The sequence below is a fragment of the Xyrauchen texanus genome, chromosome 42 (assembly GCF_025860055.1).
Source record: "Xyrauchen texanus isolate HMW12.3.18 chromosome 42, RBS_HiC_50CHRs, whole genome shotgun sequence".
Classification (NCBI taxonomy): domain Eukaryota; kingdom Metazoa; phylum Chordata; class Actinopteri; order Cypriniformes; family Catostomidae; genus Xyrauchen; species Xyrauchen texanus.
The window spans coordinates 26835911-26855270 of NC_068317.1; the positions used below are offsets into that span (position 1 = coordinate 26835911).

Consider the following 19360-nt stretch of genomic DNA (forward strand, 5'->3'; position numbering starts at 1 on the left):
TTTGAATGGCATTTGAGAGTTACGGCCGAGGAGAAAATTTTCAGCGGATAATAATTTACATTTCACATTTTTTTGGAGTCAGTCAGGTTCAAGGGTCTTATTTTTTTTTTTTTTAAGTACGATAAGTAGTGCATTTGAGTTAAAGGAATAGTTCACCCAAAAATACAAATTCTCTCATTATTTACTCACCCTAATGATATCCCAGGTGTGTATGACTTTCTTTCTTTACCAGAACCACATTTGAAGAAAATGTAAAAAAATATCTTCGCTCAGTAGGTCCTTAAAATACAAGTGAATGGAGATTTCACTTTTGAAGCTCCAAACATCACAGACAGTCAGCATAAACATCATCCATATGACACCAGTATTAAATGTAAGTCTTCTAAAGCAACGCAATTGTTTTTTATGCAAAAAAGATAAATATAAAAGTACTTTTTTTATTATAAATCATGGTTCCGTTCTGCAGCAATATGCGCGTGTGACATAATCGCATTGGCATTTGAAACACGTAAGAACTGACACACGTTTGTCACAGCCGGAAGAGCAGTGCTGTTTACAACTGTGTAGAAAGAACGCTGTAAAGAAGCTTGGTTGGTTTTGGTTTAGATCTGTATTAATCTGTTTCTTTACTCACAGTGGTACATTTGTGTGCTTATTCTGGATGTTTCAACCGAGAGGATAACGAGATGAATCTGGTATCATGGCAATGCAAATACGTCACACGAGAGACAGCTTTGAATCCACCCACTCATGAAGTGTTGGATTATGGTTAAAAAGTACTTAAATATTTATCTTTTTTCATACCAAAAGTAATCATATCACTTTATAAGACACTGATTTTACCAATGGAGTCATATCAGTGACGTATATGCTGACTGTCTTTGATTTTTGGAGCTTCAAATGAGAAATCTCCATTCACTTGCATTTTAAGGACCTAAGAAGCTTTTTTCTATTTTTCTTCAAATGTGTTCTGGTGAAGAAAGAAAGTCATAAACACCTGGGATATCATGAGGTTGAGTAAATAATTGAGCTAATTTTCATTTTTGGGTGAACTATCCCTTTAAGTTAGAAATAAGTTTTTTTGTATTTTTTTTTAATGGGGCTACATTCTGAAAAACAGGATTTTCCTTGTTTTTTGTATATAAAAATTTTTAATAAGCATCTTGCAAGAGCATTCTTGAAATAAACCAGTTTTCAATAGTTATCCCATTTCATACATGGGACATAAAAGATCATCTCCTGATCTCTTGGAAAAGACGTGACACTTTAAAAAAAAAATTATATTATGTGGCTTCTTACAAATAACATGGCAGTGTTGAGGTGAAGTGTCCAAGGTTAAAGATAATGCTCTGGTGAGTTTTAAATCAACAGAACCTACCTCTTACCCTATACCTTAAACCTAAACTTACTCAATAGTGCCATAAAAAGCAAATGTGCCATTAAAAAAGTACTTGCTGTAGCAACAACGTCATTTTAGAAGTCATAAAGGTACAAAAGCAAAACAGCTTGTTTAATGCTAAGAGTCAGGGAAAGGGTGGAAAATGGTTATGAAAAACTACATTATGATTAATATTATGCCACAAAACATGTTTGTTATACACTAAAAACGTATTTCCTAACTTGACCTCGAACAGCCTGAAGTCTCCTGTACCACATTGGAGTATCTATACAAATAATCGAGGGTCTGCAGGTTATGGGATCCAGATTAGATTTTTGGAATCTGGCCTCCCTCCCTCTTCCCTGTGTCTAATGTCTTATCCCTTTTAGCACAGGTGGAGCAGATGGTGTCACTGCTACCAACAAGGTTTCAGGGCTGATGGGACTCAAGGCAGACGGCTCTCCCTGGCCTGGCATCGGCCGCGGAATGCGTACCACATATGGTGGTGTATCTGGTGAGTGTCACCCACCTCACTGGATCCATTTCTTTTTCCGCTGAGGTTTGACGAGTGATGGCACAGACAGACAATGTGCGTAAATCTATTTTATTTTATTTCTTTTTTTTTTATTTAAGGTGTGTGTGAGTGTGTTCGTTTGTGCGTGTGTATGCTGGTCAGAGCTCTAATAGTGCAGACAGATGGATTGGAGGTTGGTGGAAAGCTGAAGTTGTTGAACAGCTTTCTGCAGGGCTTTTGCAACAAGATTAAACAGTGTGAGCTGTGTAATATGAAATATGGACATCTTGCCAGGATACATTGAACGGGGGGCTTGGTTGCACGGCTCGTTTTCTATGGCATGAGATAACCATGAATACACTAAAACAGGTTTTATTATTTTCACATGCCTGTAAAATGCTGTAATATTCCAATGTACTTTTTTGGGTGTACATGTAATGTGTATTTTTAAAGCGTATCACCAGTTCTGAGAGGAATGATTGGAAAAAACTGTCAGACACACCTAACAAAGAACATGCCCTGAATCAGTTTGATAACAAAGAGAGATCTTAAGTATTGTAGAAGGCAAAAAAATTACCAGCTGAATACATATTTGCATTCTATTCATTGATCCATTGATACATTTTAAAGTAATGAATTTTAGCTAGATGCTAATGCTAATAGATAGTATTATTTGGTGCAAAATTGCTAATAAGTTTCTGTGGTTTCAAGATACAATTTTTTGATGTGTTGATATATACCAATACTAGCATATGTCCATTAATGTCAGGCGTACTGTCTGATACATTTCATTTTCAAAGAATGTACATTCTCATTGCCAACGAAATGCATATTTTTTGTGCATTGTTAAAGTATACAAATTTGTCTCGAGCTATCGTCTTATATTAGACTGATTTTGCCAGGTACTGTATCTTTTCCATTGCAGTGTTGTGTTTTGTTTGGTTCCACTGGTAATTATGGGAATGTGTATCTGGACAGACTGCTTGCATATCTAACACCTAAGGTTTCATAGTTCGTGAGGATGTTCCTAGATATTCTCACAATATTTTTAAGGGCTTTCAAAAGCAGATTGTCATCCTCAATGATGAGCGTCAACAGAGAGCCTTGAGTAAAAGGTCCTCAGGTTTCCATGGGGTATTGACGTTGTCTTCCGCCATACAGATTTCTATGAAGATATTATACATATGTGTTTTCAGAAGAATAATGTTTCTCTTCACCATATTGTGGGGACCCTGCTGATGGATTTCAAATTGATATCCATCCGCTGACATCTGATGAATTCTGAGAAATCTTTCTTTAGGGCACTTTCATAGAGTAAGAGCATTTTTGTTACATTTATTAGTTATGTCTGCTAAGACAAGCATTAAATTTACTATTGCTTGTAGAGATAAGGATTTGAACAAACCCCTAACCCCAAGTATTAAACATTGGTAAGTAACTCAGCCCTGAATGATAACCTTTTTTTAAGAGATTTGACTTTAAAAAATATTTTTAAAACAATCTGAAAAAGGAGGGACTGTAGCCATATTTAGGGACCAGGTTATCAACCACATAGCAACGACCTATCAACCACATAGCAACATGCTTAAATCACTCAAAACACCTTGTGACAACATGGCAAAATGACAACACCCTAGCAACCACACACAACACCTTAACATCAGGGCTGTGTGTTTGCACAGGCAAGCACCACACAAATGTTCTTAGAAAATGTCTAAATGGGTTCCTTATTGTGTATTTATTGTTTGTTTGTTTTATACATAATTTATTTCACTTTATCACAGTGATAACACGGCAACCATTTATTACAACTGTTGTGTTCACTATAGCATGATATTTTGTGTCATAACAAGGCTCCACACCAATCTTCAGGGACATACTTCCAACCAGTGGTGTGTTCATTCACTTCCTCAATAATTTATGTGTATTCAGTTGTACTCAGGTTCTCTGTACTGTATCACTGTGCTATTGCTATACTGTTTCATAGTTAATGCCATTTATGAGGTTGGCTTTCATTCTATGTGTGTGTGTGTGTGTGTGTGTGTGTGTGTGTGTGTGTGTGTGTGTGTGTGTGTGTGTGTGTGTGTGTGTGTGTGTGTGTGTGTGGGTGGATGTGTTTGTTTGTGTCTGAACAGATTGACAAGGGCCAGAGTCTCTCTCATCTTCAGGCCTCTCCATCCATATCCCCATCTCTCTCTCTCTCTCTCTCTCTCTCTCTCTCTCTCTCTCTCTCTCTCTCTCTCTCTCTCAATCTCTCCCTCAATCTCTCTCTCTTTCAGTTCAGTTCAAAATGGCTTATATGGCATGACTGTAAACAATTAAGTATTTCAAAGCTGCAAACGTAAGAAAAATGGAGCAACATATTACATTTTAAATTTAATTCAAAGTTAAACAACACATAACAGATCATCACTTTAACTTACGTTAAAGAAGCTTTACATTGCCAAAGCATTAGACGGAGAGATAGACAGATAGATAGATAGATAGATAGATAGATAGATAGATAGATAGATAGATAGACAGACAGATAGATAGATAGATAGATAGATAGATAGATAGATAACATACATGTACAGTATACATGCATATACATTTACACGCATATAAACACAAATATATGCATATTTTTCTTCTTTCTCTCGCTGAAAACCAGCAGGAAAAATGTATAGTGGTCTGGAGACAGAAACAGTGCTAGCAGGGGTGTGGCATTAAAAATTAATCCGGAAACTATTGCAGCAGTATTTTATATAAGCAAAACTACTCAATGTCATCTTTTCCCTATTTAAGCTGTGACAATGTGCAGCACGGTGACATCCCCCCAGGAGCGGAGCGGGTCCCGGCCTGCGAGAGCCTCCCCAGCTCCTCCCTCCTAACATCCATCACCCCATTCTGCCTGCAGGCCTACGAGCTGCCAGAGCTTACACTGCCAAAAGCCTGGAAACAAATATACTTATGATGTACTGTTTTTCACCAGGGCTTTAGCCGCAGTGGTTAATTTGAAAGGGACCATTTCCTGGAGAACAGGATTTTTTTTTTCGCTCTTATGAAATAAGAGTTTTGTATATTATGCAGGTACATTTATATAGCTCAAAACATTAACATATTTGCCATGTATCATAATGGAAATCGAATTTATGTAAGGCCCACTTTTCATCAATCTAATCAATTCCTGATTTGGATTATTGGAATTTCGTAATTAAATTCTGTGGAATATGTCAGAAATACATTAGGTCACAGTTTACTTACAGTATATTTGCAGCTTTTAAATACTTAATCGTTTACAGTCATGTCAAAAAGGCATTTTGCAGCCTGATCTCATGAAAATAATTTGACTGTGGTGACAATTTTTGCAAAATGATATGACGAGGTTCCTTACACGCATCGCGGCAGTTCCAAGGTGAAATGTCCACTGTGTGGCGCTAAAAGCGAGTTCAGTTTTCTCTATGGCCCCATTTAAACCTTGCATTAAAATGAGTTTTCGGTGATCAGATTGCAGTTGACCACATTAAAAGACTCATTGTGAACGGATCGTGATCGGATCATTGAAACCACATTCTGAGGTTGTCAGAAGTGGATTCTGACCACATTCAAAGAAGGTGTAGATGCAAATGCATTTTCGTTTTCCAGACACAACTACGCAAGTAATTAATTATGTGATGAGGTTAGACTACAGTCATCCGTTTTTAAAGCACTGTGTTGCGGGTTCATACCTTTTTCTGTTAATTCAGCCATCGCAATATGAAGAACAAAACAGACACTACCATCTTGCTATCTTGTCACCCGAACAATTAACAAAATTCCATGAAGAATTTCATGAAATATTCCATTGGAATACACTTGGAATATCTAGTCCCTCTCCTCAAATCCCACTTGCTCACGTTTCTCTCCTGTTTTCTAATAACTGATACTCATGTGAAGCCAGTCTTCAGTCGCACATTTCAAATGAGAATCATAGCTTATACAAAGTGCAGAATGCAAAATGAATACCCTATCATCACATTTGCTTCAGTGACCCAAAATGTAGCTTTGTAAGCTGCCAAAAAAATGTCAAATGAAGGAAAAAATTTGACTGTGAAAGTGGTAGAAAGCATTTGAAATATCCATCAGTATTATTTTTTTATTCACTAAAAGACAGTGAATTTTTGTTAAAACAGGCTCTAATGTAGGCTAATACTCTATGTTTCTATTTTGCACGGGTTACTTTGATCGGATCACTATCCGATCACAATGGAAATGCATTTGACTGCAAGGTGAAAATGCAGTACAATTAAAGAATATCTATCTAGATACTATCCAGGTAGGAAACACATATTAATACAAGGTGTAAATGGGGCCAAAACAGAGGTTTTTAATGTTAATGCTCTAGCAAGTTTTAAATCAACAAAACCAACCTCCCTATCCTAAACCTTAAACCTAAACTTAATCAATAGTGTCACAAAAAACAAATGTGAGACGAGTTACTATGCAATTTAATCAGGCTTAAACAAGCTTGTAAATGTATTTGGTTATGTAATGCAAGTGTTAAAATGCCATGCAAGTCATGCGCTATAGTAAAAGTGTTTAGATATCACCAGTTAGCACTGTGTGAGAAACAGGGCGAAAAATACGTGTTTATGAATTGATAATCTGCCCTTTTTATCGAGATTGTGTGAAAGAGATTAAAAGTCATGATTGTTTCTGCTCCTTATTGTTCAATTTACTAGGAATGTGCATAGATACTTTCAGCATGCCACGTAAAATCTTTTAGCAAAATATAAGTATGTAAGTAATGTAAGTAACATGATTAAATGAAACCAGGCTTAAAATGGGTTACAAACAGGACCATGTTTCATGTTGACTTTAAAGGTACCGTAGCAAATCAAATAAAATAAAAAAACAGCCTGTTTAATTCTAGGGTCAGAGGCTGGAAAATGGCCATCTAGAACTAAATTACTACTGTTTGTGGAGATATCTTGACTAACATTATATGTGGACTTCAGGGAAACAAATGAAAAGCTAAAGAAGAGTATTTGTCCCATTTACAGAATGCTGCACTTTCAGGTGATGAAACAATGTCCACCAGTTATTTGTCACCATTTCTCCAGAAGTATTATGATGCAGTCAGATTAGTGTCAGAATGTAAAATTGATGTATGTATATTTGAGAGAGATTTATTATTGTGAAGTAGCAAAAAGTGATTTTGTGTTCAGTTATTGTGTCCTTACCAGCAGTGTAGAGTGTGAAGTATGAGATCAGACTCGTGCATAAGATGATTATTTTCATGCTGTTTCTGAAATGAATAACCACTTCTTATCTGCACTGATTGTAGTTATTTTGCCCATTTGTGTAAACATACATTGTCCTCGGAGGAAGAGCCACACACAAATGTTGTTTTATCTCGGTGAGGATTTTCCATAGTATGTTTTATCCCTTAACCTTTACACAAACATTTCTGCATTTTTAGACTTCTTTTTTTGTGTGTGTCACCAAATGAATTTGCAAAAATAATAACTTTTTTTATGACACCCTTCCCATTGGTTTAACAAAAATACAGTATAGTCCCACCCCAAACTTACGCAGTTTGTTGAGCTAGTGTTGCTCTGTCAGGTTGGATGGGCAGATAAAACAAACAGAATGATGTTTTGATTGTGCCATGTGTTATGAAATGTGGAAATAGGAGAAGCTAGACTGGGGTGTGGATCCAAGTGCGGCTTTATTTGAATTAACATAAAAGAAACAAAACACAGGAACAAATCAAAATCCACGATGGGAAAAAAGGCAAACCAAATACTGAAGAATACGGAGGGCGGAGAACAACAGGGTAACCTCGGACGGACAGACGGATAACAGGGTAACCACGAGCAGGTAGACAAACTGGCAGGGAACACGAACAGAGAGAGTCAGAATCAGACATACGCGGAGACATGTAACGTCAACGCACAACAACGGGAAGGGAAAACAGCGGGGTTTAAATAAAGAGACACGGTAATGACAAAATGACAGACAGGTGCGGACAAGACAGTGAAACACGGGCGGACAACAAGGAAGACATGACATGGAACGTGATCGGCAAAACCGAAAACACGGTGCAGACGACATGAAACATGGTGCGGACGACACGAAACATGGTGCGGACGACACGAAACCGTAACAGCATGGTGGTGCAATTTTTGGAGAAATCTACCTGCTAATGGCTGACTTATCATTGACTAAGCTGGGCACATTAAGCTGGGATATATACCTATATATACCTGTGAGATCACACACTCTTGTCTTTTCTTTCACAGACATCCCGCCACTCTTCTCAAGCATGTCTCACACACACACACACACACACACACACACACACACACACACACACACACACACACACACATTTAGATTTAGTGCTCCTCTGACAGAGCACACTGCACAAAGCTGTCAATTGCTTTTTTTTAAGTGCAGCTCTGTATAAACAGACATGGAAAGCTCACGTGAGCACGTGTTTCATTTTTTCTGACTGAATGGATGGCAAAGACAAATTATGCTTTAGAAAAACAAATGCTGTACAGACAACTGGCCAAACTAAGAGGAAGCAAACATGAAATATTCATTCAACAACTTTTTCTTCACATCTAATTTGTGATGTATGGAAGCCCCATAAATAAAGTGGTACGGTATATGATAGTATGGGATATATAACTTGACATATGATATATATATATATATATGATACGGTATGGGTTGATAGCACAGGGCAATTCAGTATGGTATAGTACAGTATAATATAGATTGGAGTTGACATTAGTATCAAAAGCTGTATAATGCAAAATTCAGGGACTTAAAGTGGTTCAAGGAACAAAAACTGAAAACAAACAAAACATTTTCAGAACATAACCAAATCTGTAACAAAGTGATTTTCCATTGTTCCAGAGTGAAAACTTTACTTTTAAATGCTGGTAACTGGTTATAACCAGTTCATATTGTTTCGATAATAGGTTCATGAAACTATATGCCAAACGGTTTATCACAGTAAATTTTTGGAACTGCATCACTTCATGTTGGCTGAAAACTGAAACATTCTTTGATCCTGAAGGAAACTGCTGCATAACACATTTCTTTGCCTAATTGCTAGTTTTGGATGTCACATTCTGTGAATGAACACCTTTTTGACAACTATGAATAATTACTACATATACATGCACAGCTAATCCTGATACATGGAAAACATTATTAGAGGTAAAAAGTATATTTCTCAGTTGTTTCCAAGTCTTCACTCAATTATTGTTAGATATTAAGCATTAATATGGATTTTATGCTGCCAGGTTTTGACTGAGAAACAGATCTGTAAATAATATTATACTTAACTGTTAATTAACTGCTTGCTATGATTTCTATGCTGATAAATCCACCACACAGGAAAAAATCTTATTGCTTATTTTCACATATTTTGGTGAGGCATGTAGCACATTTTGGGCTTGATTTTCCAGACCAGTTTACTTATTTCTCTTGCGAGTTCTGGAAACACTGCAACTGTTATTTCACCCACCACTTAGCGCAGAGTACCTTCTTTTTAAAAGAATGTTATTAACTTCTATTTTATTTTGACTGGTAACCTTTTGGAATGGAGGCTGTGGATCTTCTGAACCGGAATGGAAAAATAAAGGTTTTGCTCAGAACTAATCAAAATGAAAAAACATGTCGTTTTTAGTCCCTGGCGAAAGCTAATGCTATTTTAACATCTCAGTTGTGATGTACAAAACATAAATATACTGGTATGTTTATGTAATTATAGTAAGTGCGTGTTTGTGTGTGAGTGTGTGTACAGTAAAGTGTAGGAGAGTATAGTACAGTATAGTATAATACAGTATAGAGTACTGTAGTACAGCATAGTATAGTGTAATATAGTACTGTATAGTATAGTATAGTAGAGTATATTGCAGTATAGAGTAGTATCTGTACTAGTTCAGTACAGTATAGTGTTGTATAGTACAATATAGTGTACTATAGAATAGTGCAGCATGGTGCAGTATAGTACCATATAGTGTCAAGTTAAGTCAAGTCATTTTTATTTGTATAGCACCTTTCACAACACACATCGTTTCAAATCATGCATTAACAAAATATTATACAGTAATATCTATAAAGTTTATAGTGATTATTGTATAGTTTGATTAAATGCAATTATGAAATAACATTGGGAGAAATCAACAATGGGGCCAGTTCCCCTCTGGCTAACAGCATGAATATAATGCCAATATTACTTATTTATGTGCAGTGCATGTCATGGTTTAAAATTTATAAACTAAGTAAGTGATAAGGTCCAGTGTTTAAACACATATTTTTTATGAACTATAAGATTAATGTTGGCTGACGAAGGCTTTTGTTAGCAATTTATTGATGGTCTATGTATTCCATTTTAAGAGTGTTGTCCATCAAAAGACAAAGGTGATCAGTGAGGTGCTTCACGGTTCAACCAGCCGATAATTTTGGTGAGGTCTATCCTAAGTCCATGGTTCAGGCAATGGTATATCAAGTATCCCATGTCTTATGGTTGGAGTTGGCATCAGTTCATCCTCTGAGGTTCATCATAATAGACTGAACTGATGTCTGGCTGGCACCTGCTGCATTTTGTCATCATCACTCAGAGACACATAATAGTGGAGTCCGATACCAGAAAGGAATGGAGCTGGATCCAGCCTGTTCTGGTAACATCGAGATAGGAGTTCCGAGGTTAAGACATGGAAAAAATAGAATAATATATGCCATTCGATTGTTTTGCAGAGTTATAGATCATTGTAAAGGAGTCAATGGAAAGGAGGAGGCGAGAACCGGCTTGACGATATAAATAATATTTTAATGAAAAACTTAAAAGACACAAACACACACGACGGACATGTCCGTAAACGATCTCTCTCTCCCGCACGATCCTCTGCAGTCGACCTTTATCCCTCTCAGAGGCTTGATTAGCCTAATACAGGACCGGGTGTGTAGGATCACGACCCGGCCCCGCCCTCTGCCCTGCCACATTCCTCCCTACTTCTCTCAGGCTGGGGAGCCCCCAGCATGACGTACACCCCCCCACCTCTTTCCCTGGGGGAGGGCGTGCCCTAAGCCCCGTCTGCCGGCAGGTCATCCCTGTCTACCTGGACGAGGGAGGGGACAAGGGGAGGGAAACAGAAATAATTAAACTGGGGGGGTTCTTCCTGTAACAGTGTAGTAAAATTTAAAAGAGAGGGAAAAGGCCAACGCAGAGCGGCAGTGAGAGGGAGAGGGAGAGAGAGGAGAGAGAGAAAAAAATAAACTCTTTCTCGCCAGTTCTCCGATACGCCGTAGCTTGTTCCTCGGCGACTCCTCCACCCTCTATCGGACGACAGCCGCGCCTCTCCGGGCGGATCAGAGGCAGACCTCTAGCCCCTGGCGGACGGAACGCCCGCCGGCGTTCTCGGGGAACAGAAGGGGTCTCCCCCGCCCCTGGCAGTGGTTCTCCCGGCAGCGAGTCCCTCCCCGCTCGCGGTCGACGGTCTCAAACCCGGCCGCGTTTCAGCGGCTGGTAGGCAACTCCTGCGCCCCTGGCGTAATGTAATAATTGGTGTAACACAGAGGAGAAAATGGGTGCACACTGTAAAATGCATGCAGTTTAATCACGATAAAAATAGAATTCAGATGTACGCGATAAAAATGCACGCAGTTGAATCGCGATAAGAGAATCATGCAGGGAAACACCTGATGCGTGCTGAAAGTGGCAGATATTAAATATTAAAAGCTGAAAACAGATAGATAAGAGATGCTAAAAAAGCTAGCAGGCTTTGTTATTGATGGTCTATGTATTCCATTTTAAGAGTGTTGTCCATCAAAAGACAAAGGTGATCAGTGAGGTGCTTCACGGTTCAACCAGCACAGACTCGAGCTAGGCGCCAGCTAGGTGCTATAGAATAGTACAGGATAGTGTAGTATAGCATAGGATAGTACAGTACAGTAAAGTTTACTGTAGTGTTGTTTAGTACAGTATAGTATAGTACAGTGTAGTATAGTATATTGGATCTATAATGGGTGCCATGCATGCACAGCCATCTAAAACTTTAGAATACACTGATCAGCCACAACATTAAAACCACTGAAAAGTGAAGTGAATAACATGTATTATATCATTACAGTGGCACCTGTCAAGGGGTGGGATATATTAGGCATCAAGTGAACAGCCAGTTCTTGAATTTCTTGTGTTTGAAACAGGAAAAATGGGCAAACATAAAGATCTCAGCGACTTTGAGAAGGGCCCAATTGATATGGCTAGATGACTTGGTCAGAGCATCTGCAAAACGACAGGTCTTGTGGGGTGTTCCCGGTATGCAGTGGTTAGTACCTACCTAAAGTGGTCCAAGGAAGGAAAACCAGTGATCCGGCGGCAGGGTAAGGGGCGACCAAGTCTCATTGATGCACGTGGGGAGTGAAGGCTAGCCCATCAAGTCTGATATCACAGAAGATTAGCACATATTGCTGAAAAACTTAATGCTGGCCATGATTGCCATAATGAGTGTCCATGCTCACCCTGTCCACCACCGAAAGCACCTACAATGGGCTTATGAGTGTCAGAGCTGGACCATGGAGCAATGGAAGAAGGTGGCCTGGTCTGATAAATCACGTTTTCTTTTAGATAATGTGGACGGCAGGGTGTGTGTGCTTCTTTACCTGGGGAAGAGATGGCAGCAAGATGCACCAAGGGAAGAAGGCAGGCCTGCAGAGGCAGTGTGATGTTCTGGGTAATGTTCTGCTGGGAAACCTTGGGTCCTGGCATTCAAGTGGATGTTACTTTGACATGTACCACCCACCTAAAGATTGTTGCAGACCACATACACCCCTTCATAGAAATGGTATTCCTTGATGGCAGTGACCTCATTCAGCAAAATAATGTGCCCTGCCACACTGCACAAATTGTTCAGGAATGGTTTGAGGTACATGACAAAGAGTTCAAGGTGTTGACATGGCCTCCAAATCCCCCAGATCTCAATCCAATTGAGCATCTATTGGATGTGCTGGACCAACAAGTCTGATCCATGGATGCCCCACCTCACAACTTACAGGACTTGAAGGATCTGCTGCTAATGTCTTGGTTTCAGATACCAGAGGACACCTTCACAGGTCTTGTGGAGTCCATGCCTCGATGGGTCAGAGCTGTTTTGGCAGCACAAAGGGGACCTACACGATATTAGGCAGGTGGTTTTCATGTTGTAGCTGATGGGTGTGTGTATATATATATATATATATATATATATATATATATATATATATATATATATATATATATATTATTTAGCAATATGATAGGGGGGAAATGTGTAATACATTATTGTGGGTAATTTTCTATCAATTCCTTTTGTCAGCTATTTGTTGTAGACTTTAAACAATTTTTTAAGTTTGGACCTAATCCAGCTTTCACTCACTTGCACTCACTTGCTGAAAAGGATAGCTTCACCTCTAGTTATAGCATGATTACAGTGTAGTACTACTAGTCTCAGTAAAAATATAATAAACAGTTCTGCACAAGCACTAAGTTAAGCACATACCTGGCCTGTAAATGGCACTATGTGACCCAATCAATGCCTTTAAAAACATGAATAACTAACAAACTAATGTTTGAAAAAACTAAAATTGTCCCTTTAATGGAATACAGCTTCACTTATCTGTGTCCACTATGTTGCTTGTAGCTTTTGACAATTAAAAGTGCCATGGGAGGTTCCTTTCAATAGCCAAGTTGAGCACTGAGATGTGTGTTTTTGTGTGAGTATTGACCTTCCTGAGAGTGCATTAGCACAGTGTCATAGAGTGGGTGGAATCAGGGTCTCTTTGAGAGCTGCAGGATGTGGCCGTGCTCAGGTTTGTCTGTCTGACGCCCATTTTCAGAGAGAGAGAAAGAGAGAAAATAGAGCAAGGTAAATGCAGCACTCAGTCGTTCCCAGGAGAAATCCTCATTGTGTCAATTATGTCTGTACATCTTTTTCTCTCCTTTTTTTTACATTTTGTTTATAGATAAGATTTTGTCTCTTCATCTCCGTTACTCCTATGGCTTAACGCTCTAACCCTTAGAGGAGTGATAAATGTAATTTGTATTTCTTAAAAAAGAATATACAGTATACATCAAAGCTGAGCAAAATCATCTTTGCTTAATTATATATTTTGAAAAAAACACAAAAAAAAAAACACATCCAGTCTTAATAAGAACTTAGATGTTCTATGTTCTCTATATGTATACATATGTTTTATATGTTGTCTAAATGTAAAGTATTAAAAAAATGATTCAATGTATCATCTAGCCATATGTGCATGCAGCTACAGAAATTGATGCACTGCATTGCAAATGCTTAATTCAGTCTACAAATACACACAGGATTTGGTTTCTGTTTAAATGAAGTTTCAAAATTAATCCACAAATTAATGCCAAGCTGCTTGTATTTCATCCCTGCTTTGGAAAAGTATGTTTCAAGTGTTTCAAACAAGCCCTATTCTACTTTTATTTATTCCAATATTCCACCATATTGAGATACTCCTCTTTAAAGCATGATGCAAACAAACATTTCAGAGGTTTTGGTCACATGCAACTTTTTGCTTTTGCTCCATGCTAATGTGTTTTGGCCCAAGCTGGCAGAAAAAGCACCTGTTATAGTTTAACGCCACAACTGCTTATGAATAATTATGAGGAGGGACAAATCTCTAACATACATCTCTACGTCATATCTAAAGACATTCTCTCATTATTGTTTTCTAAGCTTTATGATAAATCGTCCAATCCCTATTCATAATTTCCTAAATAACGACATTCTTTTTAAATTATACAAACATGTTCTCATTGTGTTCTATCTTGTGGTCTTTTTGGTCCAGCACATCCCATAGATGCCCAATCGGATTGAGATCAACACCTTGAACTCATTGTCATGTTCCTCAAACCATTCCTGAACAATTTTTGCAGTGTGGCAGGGCACATTATCCTGCTGAAAGAGGCCACTGCCATCAAGGTATACTGTTGCCATGAAAGGGTGTACATGGTCTGCAACAATCTTTAGATAGGTGGTACGTGTCAAAGTAGCATCCACATGAATGCCAGGACCCAAGGTAGGTATAGATAGATAGATAGACAGACAGATAGATAGACAGACAGACAGACAGACAGACAGACAGACAGACAGACAGACAGACAGATAACTTTTGACTTTGGAACACATTTCTGCTTAAGTCTCAAAAGACAAAAAAAGGTTGGGAAACATTGCTTGAGAAAACACACACCTGCACAGTAGTTCCATGCGTGTTGTTTGTGATTGCCATGCAGAAGGTAAAGCAAGCATGATCTCTCGGTAATGACAGTGAGAGATCACTGTTAGTCTACCGGCAAGTTTCAGCACCGCGGCCACCCGCACAGCCATATTACCATCAAATGCAAAAGCTCACACATTTTGAGTACACAATCTGTTTTCATTTACTAGTTAAACAACCCTTAGAGAGTTTCGGCATAAATTAAGTTTGTATAAGGAAAGGAAATGGTTCCTGTTCTGAGTCTGTGGTTCTCACACAGGTCACAAATACATCATCAGTTAGGTTCGGTGGTTAGGTGGTTAGGTTCAGGCAAAAGTTTTGGGTTAAGGAGGTATTTAAAAAAACAAACTTAAAATGCATCATTGTACTCGCTTTTGGCGCCCCCAGCTGGACATTTACCTGGATAGCTGCAGCCAAACATGTTATACAGCAGGTAAAATTTGAATTGCAAAAATGTTTTCATGTTCATGTAAATTTCATGATATCAGGATGCCCAAATGCACTCGGCCTGTTTTTTTTGAGACTCGGAACAGAGAAACATCAACATCAGTGCCCCTGTACATCCATTTTTGTTTAAATCTTTCATGCGTCTCATAGAATGGGGGCGTGTGTTTCCACATGAGCTTGTGATCATATCAGCTTGACAGCCGAAATGATCCTCAGTCGTTTAGTGTGTGATGTCAAGTTTTTGTGTGTAGACTCTTACAGTACATAGTGTGTAAATGTTTGATACCAAATTTTAGAAGTACTGTTACGTAATCCAGCCTAAGAGCACTTCTCTTCAGTCGAGCGAATAAAAAAATTATTGGCTGCTATAATAATTCACAGAGTTTAATGTAATTTTGGTGCTGCTGTGTGAATGGTCTCAAAATTAAAGAAAGAAAAAAAAATACGGGAACAGTTGCATTTGTGAATAGCAAATGTGGTATATTTACCATTAAAAGAAATCCAACAATTTTACTTCAATTACACAAACATATTAATTTGTTAAAAGTTTCAAAATTTAAAAGGTACTGCATTACTTTTTTTTTTAATACATTAATGCATGTATGCATGCAGAAGCTCTTGGCTGTTTAATTTGTGGCCCGCTGTGTCGGACAGAGCATGGTACAGTAGATCTGATTAATTCAATTTACCTTGCTCAGGACGGATTTCTCACCACTGTCAAGATTTCAGTTATATGTTAAATATTCTCTAAAGGGCAGACCTTTAAATCTTATGGACAGGAAGCAGGCAGTGGGCTGTGAACGTAATCAAAGGCTAACTGCTAATGATAAGAATACATACCAGATAAGCCATCAATAACACACAATGCTGAATTAGACTGTCAATCACTTCTGTGTCCATCAACCCAGTAAAAGACAAAATGCTGAAAGATAAATAAAGAAATAACCTGCTCAACACATGCTGAGATTTTTTTGTGTGAACTCATTTGCATCATAATTGGATTCGTATTAAATAGGTAGAAAATTTAGCACAGTACATGGCTTTGCAAGTCTAAAAGTAATAATGAGTGTTATGAGCATACATTTTTGGTACATCACCACCATACCTTACTTTTTGTGCTGACATTTGTAATGATAGTTACTAATATCTGTTTTTTTATTAGTGGTAACTGTACTTTAAGTTATAATGTAACGTTCCAGATTTTTGGAAAATAATGTCAGTAATATCCATCTTAGGAATTGTTTTCTTGCACTAAGTAAACCTCACAACATTTTGAATTCAGGCCATGAATGAATAGTTTTCATTTTTTTGTTGAAGAAAAATAAATACTCATTGCTAGCTGTTTTCCCAAATTTCATATGTCACATGTATTCAACCCAAATGTCTCATTTGCAGTGCACTGAACCGGTGTAATCCAAACTTGCTGTATATTCTTGTGGACTGACATTGTTCTTCTGTCCTACAAACATGCATTGGCATTGAAGATCCATTGTACTCACTGAAAAGCTTTGAAATCACCTCAGCCATTATATACAACAGCAAGAATTTCAGTTTTGTCCTCCAACAAGAAGAAATGGTTGGGAAGTGAGTATTGTTTTCTGTGCTGAAATACTTCATTCTATCCTAATCATAAGTAAGTCATTTGTAGGTCGATTCCCCTGAAAAGAGTAAAAAAAAAAACATTGAGGTGGCATGGAGTTTACAGATCATTTGTATTTGTTTTGGGGTTTTGTGGCAGTTTGAAGTCAGTTTTCAGAAAAGCGTGTCTGCATTTGTCTACAGGGGACAAGGTGACGACTTTGTGCCCTCTGGCTTTTTCGACAGATTCTGGCATGTTACTTTGTGTAATCGAATAATTGTGTAAATTTAATGCCATCATTTCATCAAAGAGAAAAGGTTAACCAATGACATTTTCCCAAATGTCAGAGTTATCTTCAGTCTTTCATTACATTACATTTAACGAAGACACACATTCGCCATCTCCTGACGCTGTTATTATAACCTGAAATCAGCAATTCATCGAAATTGCTTAATATATTAATGTGGCTGTCAGATAAGACAGATTACATCAGGGTATGAGTTTTGCATGACCACATATAAACAAACTGGAATGACAATATGGAAACGGATTTTGAAAAATTTGAAATAAAATATGAATGGTGCTTGCCAGTGCAAAAGTCGCCTTTTGCGATCACCTTATGTGGTAGCTAAGTTGGTTGCCACTCTATGTCTCGTTCATATTCTGTTCCCTAAATATAGTCCCTCCTTAGGTTTAGGGGTTTGTTGAAATCCATGACTCAATGTTTGAGCAGTAGTTGTAGTGATACTTGCTTTCAGGGGTAGAGATAGAGGGTGGACACGGGTGGTGTGGCCACCATGGACCGAAGCCTGGCCACCCCATTGGTCACCCCACTCGCAATTGCCTTTTTGGTTATTTTTTGTCTTGGGCACAATTCCTCTCCGTTTTTGTCTCCATGCGCCTCCACTTTCTACACCAACAACCCACACCCCCTGTCCATTGAAAAACTCCTGGCTCCCCCACTGCTTGCTTTAGTAAGCACCGATAATTATAGAATTCCAAATATATGGATTTTTAGAAGCATCGGAAGGAAGGCGAATATTTACGGCTAACCCAGTGGAGCTCAGTCTATCTCACTGGTGTTCTCTGCAAGCGTTCCCCATTAGTTATTAACACAGTATGTTAATGATGGGTATGCATGTTTGACTTCTCGCCATGACCTCGAGCGCTTGCTTTTCAGCTACATTTTCGTCTCTCTTTTTCCACAGTTGCTTATTCCTAGCACGTTTCTGTTTCTGGGACTTGCACGGATATACAGAATCACAGCATTTCTGTGTCTATGGCTTATGTTCTTTTGATACAAAAACAGCTCTTGTATATGTTGCAGCTTCAATTACCCATTCCCAGCACTCTGTGTGTGTGTGTTCATGAGGGAGTTAGACAGGATGTTCATTATCATACCATAGGTCAGGTCTGTGTGTATTTCCCTAATTGCCTCTCCTTGTATGTGTTTTTTTCTTTTCGTTTAGCCTTTCTTCTACTTGTTTGATGATGCTGAATTCCAGGCCTCTGTGTCCTGTCTGATTCCTCCGTATATCTGTCTGTGCTCAGAATGATTCATTGGAATAGCAGGTGTGACGTGCCGAGGTTTAGTAAGCATTTCTCGCAGACTGACCGGACAACAGAGAGGCATTGTTTTAGCATTATCGAAAACAAGAGCTATATGAAAAGCATTAGTTAAAAATAAAAAAGTACTGGAAAAACTGAAATTAAAATAAAATACATTTGTATGGCTCCAAATCTGTCTAAAATAAATTAATAATTACCACAAATTAAAAGTATAGTTCACCCCAAATTTTTAATTCAGCCTCATGTTATTCCAAACCAGTATGAATTCTTTCATCCGTGGAACACAAATGAGTTTGTCAGAATAACAGCCTGAGTCACCATTTACTATTATTGTAATGATGGAAAAATATGTATTGAAAGTGAATGGTAGCTGAGACTGACGTTTTGTCTAACACCCCCTTTTGTGTTGCACTGAAGAAAGAATCTAATTTGGTTTTAGAAAAGTATGAGTTAACCGAAGCAAATAATGGCATAATTTATTTTTGTATTTTTATGGTGAATTATCCCTTTAAATTGTTTATTTATCCTAATACTATCTCAGATGTGTATGACTTTCTTTCTTCTGCTGAACAAAAATGAAGAAAAATAGAAGAATATCTCCGCTCTGTCC

General features: G+C 38.1%; 1 pseudogene; it reads left to right on the forward strand.

The window, feature by feature from the left end:
* The window catches only part of LOC127635027 (dihydropyrimidine dehydrogenase [NADP(+)]-like), a 304510-nt pseudogene that overhangs the window by 216715 nt on the left and 68435 nt on the right, over positions 1-19360 (forward strand).